Below are 16,399 nucleotides of genomic sequence, written 5' to 3' on the forward strand. Positions count from 1 at the left end.
TCTTTCTCTCCCGCCAGTTCAACTGTTTCCTGGCAGGGGGGACGATGGCCAAGTGGCAAAGGGAACCGTTGCTCGCAGAGGAGTCTCCGGCAGCTGATCGCCCCATCCCACAGACCTGCGTGGATGTGAGTCAGCTTCCAGAAGCCCGTGCCTCTTCTGCAGAGGCTGAGCACCTCCCTCCTAAAAAGCAGCAGCTGGAAGGCAATCTTTGTGGGTGCATCCTAGAGGCTGAACAGCGCCGAGGTGGACGCCCAAGCGAGGAGACAGCAGTCCCGTGGAGCCCATCTCCATGGCATGCAGCTCCCGCGCTGGGACTGCTCAGTACTGGGCAACCCCTGACGGACTGGGAGGACTTACAGCAGCACTTGCCGGCGTGCTGGAGAGGGCTCGTCCTGGCAGAGCAGCAGCTACATCTGCCAGTTTCAGTGCAGCGCTTGCAGCCTGGGGAGGAGGCGGCTCTGGGGGGGGTCTCATCAACGTGTATGAACACCTCATGAGAGAGAGGAGAGAAGATGGGGCCAGGCTCTTCACAGTAGTTCCCAGTGACAGAACAGAACCACAAAACAGTCGAGGTTGGCAGGGACCTCTGGAGGTCACCGTCTCCAACCCCTGCTCCAGCAGGGCCACCCAAGGCTGGTTGCCCAGGACTGTGTCCAGTCAGCTTTTGAATGCCTCCAGGGAGCGAGACTCCACCACCTCTCTGGGCAACCTGTGCTGGGGTTTGACCACCCTCATATGAAAAAGAGTTTCCCGGCGTTCAGATGGAATTTCATGTGTGTTAATTCTTGTCCATTGCCTCGTCTTGCATTTCTCCTTGTTGAACTTCACAAGGTTCCTCTCTGCCCATTTCTTCAGCCTCCCGAGGTCCCTCTGGATGGCAGCACGACCCTCTGGCGTATCAGCCCCTCCTCCACGCTTTGTGTCACCTGCAAACTCGCAGAGGGTGTGCTCTGCCCCGTCGTCCAGGTCATTAATGAATAACATCGTCCAGTGCTAAACAGTACTAGCCCCGGTGCTGAGTCCTGGTGACTCCATTAGTGACTGGTCTCCAGATGGACTCTGTGCCATGGATCACAACCCTCTGGGTCCAGCCATTCGGCCACTTTTCAGTCCACCTCGCTGGCCACTAACCTAACCCATACTTCATTGGCTTGTCTGTGAGGGGAGAACAGTGTCCCAAGGGTGAGAATCCATGGGCACAAACTGAAATCCAGGAAATTCCACTTAAACATAAGAAAAACTTTTTCACTGGGAGGGTGGTCAAGCATTGGCACAGGTGGCCCAGGGGGGCTGTGGACTCTCCATCCTTGTGGGTGGTCAGCACCCAACTGGACGTGGTCCTGTGCAGCCAGCTCTGGCTGACTCTGCTTGAGCAGGGGGATTGGACTGGATGATCTCCAGAGGTCCCTGCCAACCTCAGCCGTTCTGTGGGTCTGTGAAATAAAAAATCCTTCACCAACGGAGGTAAAAGCTGGGCTACTGACAGGTCTGAAAATGTAATTATGAAAGGAAAGCATCATATACAGATTTTAGCTCCTGGCAGAGACACGGCTACTGTTGGGAGTGAATACGGCCAGATTGTGCATTTCAGCATGTTTGCCATCTGCCTGTGGAGATCAGTGGACGTTCGCCACCTCCTTCCTCTGCGCAGCTCCTGGTGCACAATCTGACTTCTGGAATTGTTTTACCGTCTTACAAGGGATTACCTGTGTTTGCAGCGCTATCTGTGCAAGAGCATGCCTTAACCTACAAAGAATGCCAGTCAAGGTTGCGGTCTGGCGGGTTGCATCCTGATAAACAGCTCTGCTGAAGAGGGCTGCAGGAGTGACTGGGGGAACTGCCGGGGAGCCAAGTTCTGGGCTAAACAGCATCATACCTGTCAGTGCCCAGGGGATGGACGCTCCAGTGTACGACACCAGTGAGGCTCCTGCTGTCCATATTCACGGACTAGAGAGGAGCACAGGAATGGTTTGAGGTCTGATGAAACGCAGCATTTGGGAACCGAGGGCAGACATGTCAAACAAGTGTAATAGATATTTTCAGCAGGAAGGAGGATGAACTGTGTGAACAACTTAGGCAGGACAGTGGTGGATTGCTCGTCACAAGGAGCCCTGGATACCGCAGGGCTGTGTATGCAGGGAGGGATCTCTAGAGGTCTGTGGTCCACCCCGGCTCAAAGCAGGTCTAGGTAGAGCAGGTTGCCCCGGCAGTGTCCAGACAGGTGTTAAATATCTCAAAGGATGGAGGTTCCCCTTACTCTGACCCTGCTATAACGTGTGGCCACTCTTACGGTGAAAAGGGTTTTTTTGGGGGTCTACCCGGCAATTTTCTGTGTTCCAGTTCAGGTCCATGGCTTCTCCTGTCACTGGGCACCTCCAGGAAGTCTGGTTGTCTTCACACACTGCACTGGAGAGCTGCAAGCACCGGTGCGCTCTCCCTTCGCTTTCTGCTCTTCAGGCGGAACAAGCCTGGCTCTCTCGGCCGCTCCTGGTACCTCCTGCGCTCCAGCCCTATGGCCTCTGCTGGGCCCGGCTCTTCGTCACAGCCTGGCTAAACTTTGAGCTCAGCCTGGGTCACTTTGTTTTCTGTCCCTGCTCGGGCACTGCTGTTGGGCACGTGAGGAGAAAGCTGCAGAAGCCAGATCTGGGTTGGAACTCCCCAGAGACTGCCCAGAGCTATAGCAATCCCCGATGCTGCAGCAAGGTGGGACGACTGTGAGAGGTGCATCAGCTTCACATGCGCAGCCCCTCGAGCTGAGCGGGGAGACGCGGTGCCCGGGAGCGTCCCTGCCGCACTCCCCAGGACTGGCCTGCAATCCCGTCTAGCTTCTCTGGGCACCGTCTGCTCAATGCCTCCAGGTCTGGCCAACAGAGCAGGCGCGTTCCTGCATGTCACCATTCCCCGCTGCTGCGCCCGGTGCGGCAGACCTGGACTGAGAAGTGTTTCTGCCCGATCAAGTCCATCCGAAAGGACGAGCCCCTGAGTGCTCCGGTCATCCTGCCACCGGCCACGCAAGCAAGGACACACCTCCGAGGACAGGGCACGTGTGTCTCAGCTGCTGAGTCCTGCCCAGGACGTGGGAGGGCTCCAAAGGCTGCAGGACGTGACTTCGGTCAGGACTGGCTCCTGCTGAAGAAGCAGTGTGGTCCGAGTGCCGTCCGGAGCAGGGGCTGTACTCCCCTCCTCGGGTAGACGATGCTGATGCCACGTGGGCAGATCACCCTTGGGCTGGAACAGCATCACTGGCAGCCTCTGGGCAAGCAGATCTCTGTGCGGCTCCCTGGCTTTGCAAGCTGCTGCCTGCAGGACGTTCCTCGAGGGGTTTAAGTACATCACGGCTCTGGCTGCTCTCCAAACAGAGCAGGATGCAGGGTTCCAGCTGCACAGACCCCGACAGACACTGCAGCAGCTAAGCCTTGGAGTGACTCCCTCCTGCAGAGCCACTTGGTCCCTGAAAGCGGGGGGGGGTGGGGGTGGGGGTGGGCTGCGCAGCTCAGCGGCTTCTCAACATCCCAAACACGGGCTCTGGCCCCACCACCCACGGGCTGTGCTGGGCTCCTGCCCACGGACCCTCGGCACCCAACATCCCCCCATGCCGCTCCCCAACCCTGCCCCTGCACCACCCCCGGCATCCCCACTGCGCCCCGGGCTGACAACAGTGAGGGATTTCCACCCTGCAGCCCAGGGGCAGCAGGATGAGGCCCCCGGCTCAGGACATCATGGAGCTGGCGCTCTCATCAGGAGCTGGGTTGTGCTCTGGTTAAAGCCACTGGCAGTCGTGGCCAGTGCTGGGCCAGGGTCGCCACGGTGCGGCCGCGTGACCCCCACGTGCACCAGGACATGGGGGATTTCCTTGAATGTCTCCGTCACAAATTACTGGTGGTAAAGCAAGCGCACACTTATGGTTCTTCACTCATGAGTGTGCAGATGGGTTGTTCTGAGGTGCTGCTGGGCCGGCTCTCACCAAACGACCCCAGGAGGGGGGTGGCCAGCAGGGAGTCTCTCGTCATGGGCGATCCAGGACCGGGGTCGGCACCTTCCTGGCTGCCCCGACTCAGCGGGACTGGCGGCCTCGCGACCACCCCGGCACTGGCTGAGACTCCTTTACCCTCCTCTCCCTGTGGCCGCGGCCTCTCCTGGGGCTGGCGGCCCAGCCCGGGCAGGCTGGCAACCCCGCTTGCTGCACGCCGGGACCCCCTGCCACAGCTAGGGGCTGGGGCCCTCGGGGGCTGCCACAGTGGAGCTGCTGCCAAGGGGCTCGGTGCCGGTGTGGGCCGGGGGCCACAGCCCCACATGCGGCCCAGATGTGGCCTCACCAGCGCTTCCCCCGGCGCAGGAGCGGGGCCAGCACGGAGCAGCCATTGCTGCTGGGGTGCAGCGTTGCCCCAGAGCCCCCGACGTGGTGCCGCCTGTTCCGGCACTGCTGGGCAGCGCAGGGCACGGCATGTCGCGGCATCATGGGCAAGAGATGGGCTCACGTGAGAGCAGCACGCTTGCTTCTGGTGCAGCAAGTGTTTGGGTTCTGTGTTGCAGAGACTGGAAATGTTTATACAATGTACAAATAAAAGAGCATAAACTTAAGATACGTTTGATGTCAGGCTCTAGTTCTGGCCACGATGAAGTAAACTGTGGTGCATTTTCTGAATTCTCAGTGACCCAGTATTGGTTTAACTTACCGCTTACCATGCTGACACAAAACCCGTGCTGGTGTCTGCCTCCTGCTGATCCTCCGTGTCGACGGTTGCTCCTGCCGGCTGCTGCACCCTGTGCCGGCACAGCCCACGGCTGCTTCATGCCGTAGTGCTGGTCCAAGTCGGTTGGGGTTGGGAGAAGCTGCTGGGACAACTTTGTGTGAAAATAGATGGATTTGACAAATAAAGAGGGAACTTGGGCCGTTTGTCTCGTTTTGTTTATCGTCCCTTTCAAATACTCATAAACTCCAGTCACCAGATGCTGTTCTTGGCATGGCACATCATCTGGGGAAGGGAAAGGAAGGGAAGGGAAGGGAAGGGAAGGGAAGGGAAGGGAAGGGAAGGGAAGGGAAGGGAAGGGAAGGGAAGGGAAGGGAAGGGAAGGGAAGGGAAGGGAAGGGAAGGGAAGGGAAGGGAAGGGAAGGGAAAAGGGGACTGCTGCAGTGCAGTTCCTCTTTGGCATGTAGTTACCGTGATCTCCCGGCTGCCATGTTTAAGGGACTAAGCTGTTGCAGATGCTGAAAATTGAAGCCCATTGAAGCCTTGTCACATAACAGCAGCCCCTCTGATATTTTTCCATGGCCTTTCTTGCCCTGTGTCCTGCTGCCAGCTTATGACCTAGACTAACATTTGGCGCTTTCTTCCCTCTTCTGCAGCTGGACTTGTGCCCTGTTCCTCAGACCCCTTCCTCAGGGCATTGCCTCTGCTCCCAGGACCCTGCCCCATCCGCACCATGTCCCAGCCTGGCTGCTGCCCCCAGCGCCGGCCAAGCCTTCCTTAGCTCATCTCCCAGACCGCACCCCTGACTACAGCTCTCCATCCAAGGCCAGGCCGTGCTGTGAGCTGCTCCACAGACTTTTCCTCTTCTGCCATAGCAGATGTAAATCCTTGGGCACAACTTCATATTTTTCCCTCGATTTCACTGTCCCCTGGTAGCTGGAGTGATGCTTTGCTCAGGACAGCAGCTCTGTTTGCCTCCTGGTCCGCATCCCCTCAACACCCCTGTTGTCCCCCCACGCCCCCTCCCTCGCATGCTGCTGCCCAGCTCTGTGCACTCTGCATCCAGCAGCCCCCGGTTCCGTGCCTGCGGGTGGGAGGCTCAGGGTGCTCGGCAGCAGCCGGAGTGCGGAGCTGGGGAGGGACAGGAGGACGAGGAGACGTGGCCTGGAGACCTCCATAGTGGAGCATGGGGCCAGCCACGCAGGGGCTGCTGCAGTAAGGCTCACGGCAGCCCCGCTGCCCCCACCACCCCAGCAGAGCCTGCAGGCTGCTCGCCAGGAAGAAGTTGTTTTCTCATCTGTGTGTCCCATTCCCCCTCGCTTCTCTCTCTCTGGTCTTTCTCCTTGGCTGGCTGCGAGGTCTCCCATGTGGGGTGGGGAGGATGGTCTCCTCATGGGGGGCTGCTGTGGGCATGGAAGGGGCAGCTGCCTCCTGACTGCCTCTCATCTCTTAACAGCTCCTGGAGCAGAGACTTAGTACAGTCCAGGGAGATGCTGTCCTTCATGCAGCTGCGCTCTCCTGCCTGGAGTCTTCCCTTCCATGTGGCATCAAGAGCTGCTGGAGAGATGGCAGGACCATGTGCTGGCTGCCGCAGTCTCCTGGAGCCCAATGACATGCAATGGCTGCTCAGAACAGCACTGTCTTGCCCTGGTCGAGCTCCTGCAATCCAGTTTTGCTGCCTGCACCACACGGCTCTGATCTCCTGCCCATGCCTGGAAGCAGGCGAGAGCTGCAGGGTACCGCAGGCACCGAACAGCCCCTGCTCCATGCACACACGTGTCATCGCTCTCATGTCTGCCCTCAGCTCCTCAACCCAGACCAGCAGCCCTTCACTCAGCTCCCCAGAGGGCAAACAGTGGGCAGGGGGATGTGACTGGGGAAGCAGGTAGGGCAGGGACTGCACAAGGAGCCCAGCGCCCTGAAGGGAGGGTGAGGAGAGCCCAGCTTGTTGTGGGCTGCAAGGATGACATCCCCAAACAGAGTCCTGGTGGGCTCCCGTGATCATGTTTTCTTCCAAATGTCACAATTTGGACTGTGGTGTTTCCTTGAAAAGCTCCTTTACTGCACAGGGCTCTGGGAAAGGTAAAAATTGGGAGTCCGGATGGCATTCTCCTTTCTGCTTCTCCCTAAAGCTGTCAGAAGCCCTGAGGAAGAGGGCTATGAGTAGAGATGGTCTCCTTTCTCCCTCCATTTAAGTCCTCCATCAGCCCAGACCTGCTCCTCAGTGACAAGGACCCAATGAGCAGTACAGAGTCACCTGAGAAAAATTTCCAAGTGCTGTCAGGTACAGACCACAGCCTGGAGCAGAAGCCCCTGGCTGCTGCTGGCAGTGGACAGGGCAGGAATATGAACCCTGTCCAAAATCCCACTGACACTTGCTCCCTCCCTGTGCTCAGGGACAGACTCCCCTGGCATGCAGCCGGCACAGGCAGGCGATGCAGTTTGCAGGCTGCCCCATGCATACACCGGCGCTCAGATGTTAAAGAGCTGCTGCAGAGTGTGGAGTCTGTGCAGGGGTGACTGCAATGGCTGCTCTCTGCTGCAGAAATGCCTGGGCTGTACTGCCTGGTGTGGCTGGTCCTGGCAGGCAGGAGGTCTGGCAACCAAGGGCAAAGCTGGCCGTCATGTGCCCGGGGGGGCTTGCACAAGCTCCCCAGGTTGGCCTGTTTTGGCACGTGGGACGTCTGTCAAGGCCACCCCTCTATGGCAAATCCAGCTGCGCTGTGGCAGTGGCCAGCTGTGAGCAGTGCTATCAGAGAGGTTCAGTCTTGCTGCCGGTGGGGAGCCGGGAGAGGTCCCCGAAGCAGCTGTGCGGTGTATGCACGAGGTGCCTGGCAGACTGTCTGCTTGGGCTTGGCAAGGCCCCTCAGCAAAGGCTGCAAAGGAGCCACAGGTACTGTGGAGAAGAGGGCAGGTCCTTTGCTGGGAAACGACCAAGTAAAGAGCAGGAGCAGGGAAGAAGGGTCATTTTTCCCTGTGGAAGGAGGTCACCAGCGGAGTCCCACAGAGACCCCCACGGGGGCTGCTGCTGCTCAGCCTGTGCATGAATGATCTGTCACGGTGGCAGAGTGAGGCGAGAAAGTCTGTTCACAGCACTGAGTTAACTAATGCAGCTCATTAGGCTCTGAGGAGCTGCAGCAGGACATCGCAGCACTGTGTGATACAGGGGTGGGATCAACTCAGTCTAAATAAATGGAAAGGGACACCCATTTCACATTTTGCATGTGAAACGATGAGTTCTGAGCTGACCACTGAAACTCAGGAGTTAGATCTCCAGGGGATGATAGCTATTTCTAAGCAAATGGCAGTTCAGTGCTCAGGGGTGGTCAAAAAGCAAATCAAGTGCTAGGAAAAGGAGCAAAGGCAATAGTGGAGGACAAAACAGAACATCCTTACGGTCCCCTTCTCAAACTGGAAAAGGTCCAGAGAGTGGCAGCTAGGGTGGTCAAAGGGCTGGAGCAAGCGAGCAGGCTGTGCGTCCTTGGTGGGAAAAGGTGCTCACCCCATTCCTGTATTGGATCCTGGTTTGACCAAGAGCAGTTGCCGAGTGGGGCAGCAGTTGCTCTTTCAGTCTGTCTCAGAACATGACTTTAGCAAAAACTGCTTTGCGCAATGCAAGTCATTTAGGTCTGTTGATTTCAAAGAATTGTTATGTTCTAGCAAATGCTTAACATCCTTCTAAATTTCTTACCCTTTTTTGCTTGCCAAGAACCAACAGCTTCACAGTTGAAGAAACTGAAAAAAATCTTGCAAGTTTCTTCTGTCTGAAAAATTTCCTCGTGATTCAGTTTAATGTGGGCTTTCCTCTGCTGTGGGAAATGAACCTTTCTGCAGTATCAGTTAACCTGTCGCTGGCGACGACTGTCCTCTGCTCGCTGGTGTGGAATGCAGCGGAGCGCAGGTGCTGGCCACACAGCCACCCGGCAGGCAGGTAGTCTTGCTCAAAGATTTATCTGCAGCATCTTTTGTGCTAAAATTTATGGATTAAAATGTTCCAGGCACTCCAGTGATGATTTACTCTGGGCTACCTAGTGGCTCCAGCATCCATCTCCCAAACGGAGTCCTCCCATTATGAGACAGCTTTTCTCCTACATGTTGCAAGCTGATGTTTGCAGCAAACACCCAGTTCTTCTTGGTGAGCGCGGTCCCAAGACACCTCTGACAGAAGTGTGGTGCCGAGCTGTCGGCTGTAAAAGAAACACCGGTGTTTTTAACAGCAATTACATCATTTTCCTCACACACATGCACTTATTTTAATCCACGTTATTGCTCCTAATCAGATTATAGACAGAAAGTCTTGGTCTCTGTGTGTAAGCAGGTGAGTGTGGAGCCATGCACTGGGAGGCTGATGTGAGAATCCTTGCTGTAACCTGGCAGCTCAATGTCTGGCAGCGACAGAGGGAAAGACCCTCGGGGTATCTGTCATCTTTACAGGTTCCAGGCTTGCATGGAGCAGCTCCAGGTGCCAGAAATTCCTCTTCCAGAGGGCTGCTCGTTTGCCTCCCCAGGCTAGTCATCATGCGGCAGAACTGCTGTCAGTCCTGCTGTTCAGCATTACTTTTCTCCTGGTTGCTTTTCTCTTCTGCTGCCCCAGCTCCCGCAGTCTGAGCCTCCCCAGACTGCAGTGGTTCCCACCGAAGCCAAACTACATCTCCCGTGCTGTCCCCACCTGCGGCACAGCCAATGTCACAGACACTGCCCATGGCCCGACATCGTGCTGGGCACCTTTGAGCCCCACTTCCAAGACACAGCTACGAGGATCTCAGCGGTGCTGGATCTGATGCCTAGTGTGCCCCCAGTGCGGAATCAGCTCCGACATGTTACGTTGCAGTCAGGGACCTGCAAAGCCGTCAGCACAGGTCCTCCTGTCCCTGCTCATTTCTCAGCCCAGTGCTACACATCTCATGCCACTTTTGCCTGAGAGTAAAACCTTTTAGAGCCTCATTTATTGGTGGTTGTTTTACTAGAGATGTATCCCTATCACAATTGAAGTGTATAGACCAGGACTCTTACACAAAGAGCGTAGCTTACCAGCTTTATGGACCATTAATCATATGGATAACCAGGTGTTCTTCCAGGGAGTGCTGAAAAGCATTCCTGATTTCTTCCATATATAACAAAATATCTTCGTAAGTGATCTGGATGATGGACTCAAGCGTACCTTGATGAAGTTTGCTGATGATACCAAACTGAGTGGGGAAGTGGATGCTTCGGAAGGGAAAGCCACCCTGCGGGAAGACCTGGATAGGCTGGAAGAGTGGACTAACAAGAACCTTATGAAGTTCAACAAGGACAAGCGTAAGCTCTTGCACCTGGGAAAATATAATCCAGGAGTGCAGCACAGGCTGGGATCTACCCAGCTGGGGAGCAGCTCTGTGGAAAGGGACCTGGGGGTCCTGGTGGACAACAAGCTTGATATGAGCGAACAGTGTGCTGCTGCGGCAAAGAAAGCCAACAGGATGCTGGGCTGCATCAACAAGGGCATCACCAGCAGAGATAAAAAAGTCATTATCCCACTGTACTCGGCACTTGTCAGGCCACACCTGGAATACTGTGCTCAGTTTTGGTCCCCGCTACGCAAAAAAGATGTGGACAGGCCGGAGAGGGTCCAGACAAGAGCCACAAAGATGGTCCAAGGACTGGGAAGCCTGCCATATGAGGAAAGGTTGAGAGAACTGGGTTTGTTCAGCCTTGAGAAAAGCAGGGGAGACCTTATCACCATGTTCCAGTATTTAAAGGGTGGCTACAAAGAAGATGGAGACTCCCTTTTTACAAGGAGTCACATGGAAAAGACGAGGGGTAATGGGTACAAGCTACTCCTGGGGACATTCCAATTGGACGTGAAGAAAATTTTTCACAATGAGAATAATCAGCCACGGCAATAATCTCCCCAGGGAAGTGGTGGATTCCCCAGCATTGGACACTTTTAAGATTTGGATGGACAGGGTGCTGGGCCATCTTGTGTAGACATTGCTTTTGCCAAGAAAGGTTGGACCAGATGATCCTTGAGGTCCTGTCCAACCTGGTATTCTATGAATCTATGAAAAAGAGGAGTCGGAGCCATTGCAGAGGTCTCTGACAAACTCCTCCACTGGGAAGAGCATTCTCCACTGCTAAAGACGTGTTTTGCCCATAAACAATGTCACAGAAAATTCAACCAAGAACAATGGCATCTGCCTAGGCTTTCAAGAAGATAGCATATGTGTGGGACAAGAACTAAGATTCTTTTCTTGAACTCTATTCCTTTGTAACTGACGTTTTGCAGCTGTCTTTGAAAAGGCAAAATGATCCAGAACAGTTTAAAATAGGGGCCCTGGTGATTTATATTATTTTTGGGGAAATAATTTATCCTAAAGGCAAGTGGGCAGATTTGTTTGGCCAGTTGCTGCCAAATTGCTTACTGTAATGAGTGGGTTGAGGGCAGTGTACAGCAGCTGATGACTCATCTTTGTGCACTGCAGCTTGCACAACTGCTTGAGGTTTTGTGCAGCTGATTAGTGCAACAGGAACTCAGAAGCATAAGTGGGCCCTCACAGCACAGCTGGTGATGGCTTATTATGGCAATTCTGAACTTGTGACCTACCCAGAGAAGCCAGATCTCATCCTGCTACGTAGACCAGCAGGTTTCTTGGGGAGGCTTTCTGCTCTGTTTCTTTCCTGTCCTCCAGATCACAGCATGTCTCATCTCCCCGGGTTTTTGGCTCAGCATATCTTACGATAGCTAGTCACCCCTTTTGCACTGGATTTCACTTGGAAGCTACTTCCCACACACACCAGACTGCAAAGTCCCCTGTCATACAGCGTGCACATCTTATCCAGCTCTCAAACCTGGGAAACGGAGAGAGTATACCTCACTTGGTGAGATGCTAACCACCACCCGAGCAGCGCAGTTTGCTTGTCTGAGAGTAAACCACTGTATTGCATACATGTGTAAACCTGTGAAAGGTAAAGCTGAGTCAAAGCCTACCTGCTGAAGCACCTGGCTCACTCCAGTCTTCCCTTGCTGCAGCCCTACCTGCAGCATTGCTCGTGTCTGAGACTGCATGCCTGGAGTGCCAGGCCTGTGGCGCTGCCGTCATCCCCTTTGTACCGGCTGAAGGGTCTGGACCTTCCTCCGGGGGAGTTTTAACTGTCTGTACATGCACCTTCACTGCAGGTCTGCAGACAAGCACCACGGACTGCAGTATTCTACTGCACCAATGTCTATCATGTCATGCTCTGAACTCTCTTCTCCCTTTGCATTTATATTGTCTTAAAAACATGGGGCATGCTCTTCCACTAAAGCACTTCTTCCTGTACTAGATGCTTTGAATAGCCACCTTCTTCTCTCACCCGCCCATGCCCCATGAAGGGCCTCTTTCAATATTGTTGAAGGCTGTATATAATGCGCACACAGACATGGCCACATAGATTTACAGGCTTCTCTGTGTTTTTATAGGCAGCTCTGCATTTTCTGAGAGACAGCCATCATCTTTATTGTCAGCCTGCTCTCCAGCCTGCCAGCTTGTTGCTGAAGCACGAGCACAGAATCCCAGAACGGCTGCGGTTGGCAGGGACCTCTGGAGATCATCCAGTCCAACCCCCTGCTCAAGCAGGGTCAGCCAGAGCTGGTTGCCCAGGACCATGTCCAGTGGGTTTTGAAAAATCTCCACGGAGGGAGACTCCACAACCTCTCCGGGCAACCTGTGCCAGTGCTTGACCATCCTCACAGTAAAAATGTTTTTTAAACAGAACTTCTTATATTTATTCTTTTTTTTTTGTTGGCACCCATTGCCTCTTGTGCTTTCTCTGGTTGCTACTGAGAAGAGTCTGGCTCTGTCTACTTTACACCTTCCCTTCAGGTATTTATACAAATAGATGTGAACACCTTGAGCCTTCTGTTCTCCAGGCTGAACAGTCCCAGCTCTCTCAGCCTTTCCTCATAGGAGAGATGCTCCAGTCCCTTCATCATCTTCACTGGACTCTCTCCTGTACTGGGGACCCCAGCACCAGACCCAGCACTCCAGCTGTGACCTCACCAGTGCTGAGTAGAGGGGAAGGATCACCTCACTCAACCTGCTGGCAACACTCCTCCTGATGCAGCCCAGGATACTATTCACGTTCTTTGCAGCAAGGGCACATTGCTGTCTCATCTTCAACTTGATGTCCACCAGGACCCCCAGGTCTTTTTCTGCCAAGCTGCTTTCCAACTGGGTGGCCCCTGGCATATATTCTTGCACGGGGTTGTTCCTCCGCAGGTGCAGGACTTTGCACTTTCCCTTGTTGAACTTTATGAGGTTCCTGTTGGGCCAATTCTCCAGCCTGTCAAGGTCCCTCTGGATGGCAGCACAACCCTCTGGCATATCAGCCACTCCTTCCAATTTGGTGTCATCAGCAAAACAATCAGAGATTCTGGCAGTGGAGTTTCTTCAGTCTCTGCCACAATGCCAGCATCCTTCACTGGACAAACTATCTGCTTTCAGGAAAATGAGACATGGCCTTTTTGCAGCTCCAGTCTTGGTCATTCCTGCAGAGCTCAAAGCTGGAACCTCGAAGGCATCACTGTAGAGGGGCACAAGTTAAGCCCTGCAGTGTCCCCAGAAGCTCTGTGAGCCTGTGCAGGTGTGCACACACACAGTCCCTTTTACTGCCAGTGGAGTGATACAGGTAAAGCCCTGGGCATACCTACATCACTGCATCTCCAGATCTGTCAACAAGCTGTTCTACTCACCCCCCCCCCCCCCCCCACGCCCCAAGCGCCCCTCACCCTCTCATGGGGTGCCATTCCACTCATGCTTTCTTTGAGTCGGTTTGCTGGTTTATGCTAATGCCAGCCAAGAGCCCCTGGGGCTTTCTGCATTCCACAAGCAGGAGGACAGTGTTTGTGTGAAATTCTGAGAGGCTTTTGGGGGCAAGCTGGCAAGGTAAAACTTCTCTCCTGCCCCTGTCTTCCATTGGCCCTATAGAATCAGGGACTGTTGACTGGAAGGAACTGAGCAGAAAGGGCAAACTCTAGCTTTTTATGGGTGGTGCACAGTGTGTACATGAAATGGTCTGATGGGCAAATTTTCTGGACAGTAATGCTTTGCATAAAGGTACAGATGACTGCTGTAGAGACACATCTGAAACAGCAGCAGGTCCAGGTAGGCTTGCTCTCCATGCCGGGTGGCCATGTGTAGCTCAGTTCACACCTCACCAGCAGCTGCTATTGCAGAGGCTTAGAGAAATGATGCGTGAAGCAAGCCTACCATCACGCTTTGCATGGAGGTTGACTCAGCGCATGCACCCGTAGCCTACCACTCCATACGCTCAGGGGATGGTCTCATGGGATGATCTAGGTGACACCAGGACCGTGGGAGCCTGAGGCTTCACCTTTCTCAGTGGGGGAAAAGTATTTTTGCTCATGACTTGGAAGAGCTTCAAACTAGGCTCAAAGGCGGGGGAAAGGGGGTAAAGTCAGGCTTACTGGTGGTAAGCTACGGGGTGGCGTGGCAGTGTTTGAGGGACGGTGTGCTAGTGAGGGCTTTCACTCTGCTCCATGATGTGCTGAGTACATCGCTGTGTTGCTGCGGGTGGGTGGGCAACCGCCATGGGCCTCTGGTGGTACAATCACCCAGGGCCATGGCACAACCCACCCCCACACACCTTCCCTGCCTGAGGGAAAGGCAGGACCAACAGCCTGCACCCTGCAGCACCCACATGCCGTGACCATCTTCTGCGAGACACCCTGGACCTGACGGCACTCCTGTTGCACACCCACAGCCAGGTGCTGAGCCAGCACATGTGGCAGGGCAGGGCGGGGCACTCCTGGTGCTGTGCACCGTGCTGTCGCATGCTGCCAACGGTGAGCCCCAAGCACCGACAGCGGCACTGCTCTGCTGGGCCGAGCCCATGCCTGCTGCAGGCTGCCCCCATGCAGTCTCACGGCTGCCCTCCCAGCTCGACCGTCACGCAGCAGCACACAGCACGAACTGCGCCTTCAGGGGCTGGGAAGACTGGGCCCAGGATGCGACAAACCAGATGCTGATGACGGTCCTTTCTTCTTCCAGGGTCAATTCTTTAAGGAGCCTGTATTCTGGATGGAGATGCAGCCACTGCACAGAGCCTGGCTCATCAGTGCCTGGACACTGCAGCCCAGCTCCCCTCTGAACCCTGCAGCCTCCTTATCCCTCTCCAGGGCTGCCTCAGCATGGGTAAGAACAAGCACTTACCTAGGGAAGCTGCGCAGCACATGTATTTGGGGAAAGGGAAGGCTGGGAAAACGTATACTCTCCTAGCACCAATGGCCCTTCACGGCAGAGTGACAGCAAGCCATTCTCTGCAGGCTGGAGGGAAGACACTGGGCCACAGGCCTGCACCCGCCTGCCTCCAGCTCTGCCCGAGGACGAGGCGACTTCAGAGATCCAGAATGCATCCAGCAGCTCCGTGGCCCAGCAGAGCCACCCTCCTCCAGAGCGGTCCAGGGCTTGCAGGAAGAGCTGCTGGCAGCCCAGACCCATGCCATGCTCTCCCATCTCCTCCGTTCCCAGCATGCCTGGCAGCCCTGCCAGTCCCTGGTCAGCCAGCAAGCCGCCCCGAGGCTTCTAGTGGAATGGGGCCTTGCGCTGCTATCAGGGCTGCAGCAGGACCTACAGATATAAGGACAGGAGACAGAAGCCATCTCCCAGATGGACCATCTTGGCCCAAGCCCTGACCCTTGCATCAGCTCCTGCTGGAGGAGCGTGGAAGTTTCCTGGCTCCACCACATCAAGTGGAAAAGGTCCTCAGCTGTCTGCAGGATGGCCTGAAGGGAGGGGGGCCTGCCAGTCACCCTCCTGCTCTGCTGTCCCCTGAGCACTGCAGCAAGGACGCCTGCCACGGCTGTGGCTGCCCCATACCCTGTAGGGCCACAGGTCCCAGGGAAGTGGCCAGAAGCGCTACAGCCATTGCCAGCTGGTGTGCACCTACCTGGGTGCAATGGCAGGGCAGCCTGTGCTGCCTTCCCACCCCTCTGCCTTCCAGCACCCACGCCACCTCCTGCTGGCACTGCTCCAGGGGGCAGCCCTGGCAGATCACAAGAGCTGGGCCAGCACCAGCTGGGCCAGCAGGTAGCGCTACCCTCCCCACCACAGACATACCTCCTGCTGCAGCGGAGCTCAGGCCCTGTCTCATCTCCCAGCCAGTTGCTGCCTGCTACACCATCTCTCACTCTATCCTGCTTCCCCTGTCTGGATCCTGTCTGGAATCCTGTCTGGATTCTGGATTCTATGTCTGCTTCACCTGGCTGGATCAGAGCAGTGCAGAAGAAAAAAACATGTCTGCTCACAGCACTGCTCCCTCTCAGGCACAACACTGGGGCTACATCTTCCTAGGACAGCTTCGTGAGCCTACATGCCTGGCTAGCCACCAGGCTGCGCTACCTGTGGTACGGCCCTGCACGACCTCCCCAATGCTGTGTGCTCAGCGCCTCATGCGCATTGCCAGCCCGCTACCGTGCCCAAAATAAAGAAGCTGGAGTCCACAGACTATGGGACTCTAGGCAGAGGGCACTCCACCAGACAAGGGCATGTGTGCACAGGAAGACAGAGCTGGTCTCCAAGGTCACTGACTCTACAGAAAGCCGGTACCCTCCCTACTCCTGCCTGGAATCAAAGGGGATGGGCCACAGCCGCCAACTGCTCCCCCAGAAGAGACAAGCTCCAGGAAGGCAGCGCTCAGGGAACAGCAGGGGTGGAGAAGAAGGCCCCAGG

This window comes from Ciconia boyciana, chromosome 1 (assembly GCF_034638445.1).
Source record: "Ciconia boyciana chromosome 1, ASM3463844v1, whole genome shotgun sequence".
Lineage (NCBI taxonomy): Eukaryota > Metazoa > Chordata > Aves > Ciconiiformes > Ciconiidae > Ciconia > Ciconia boyciana.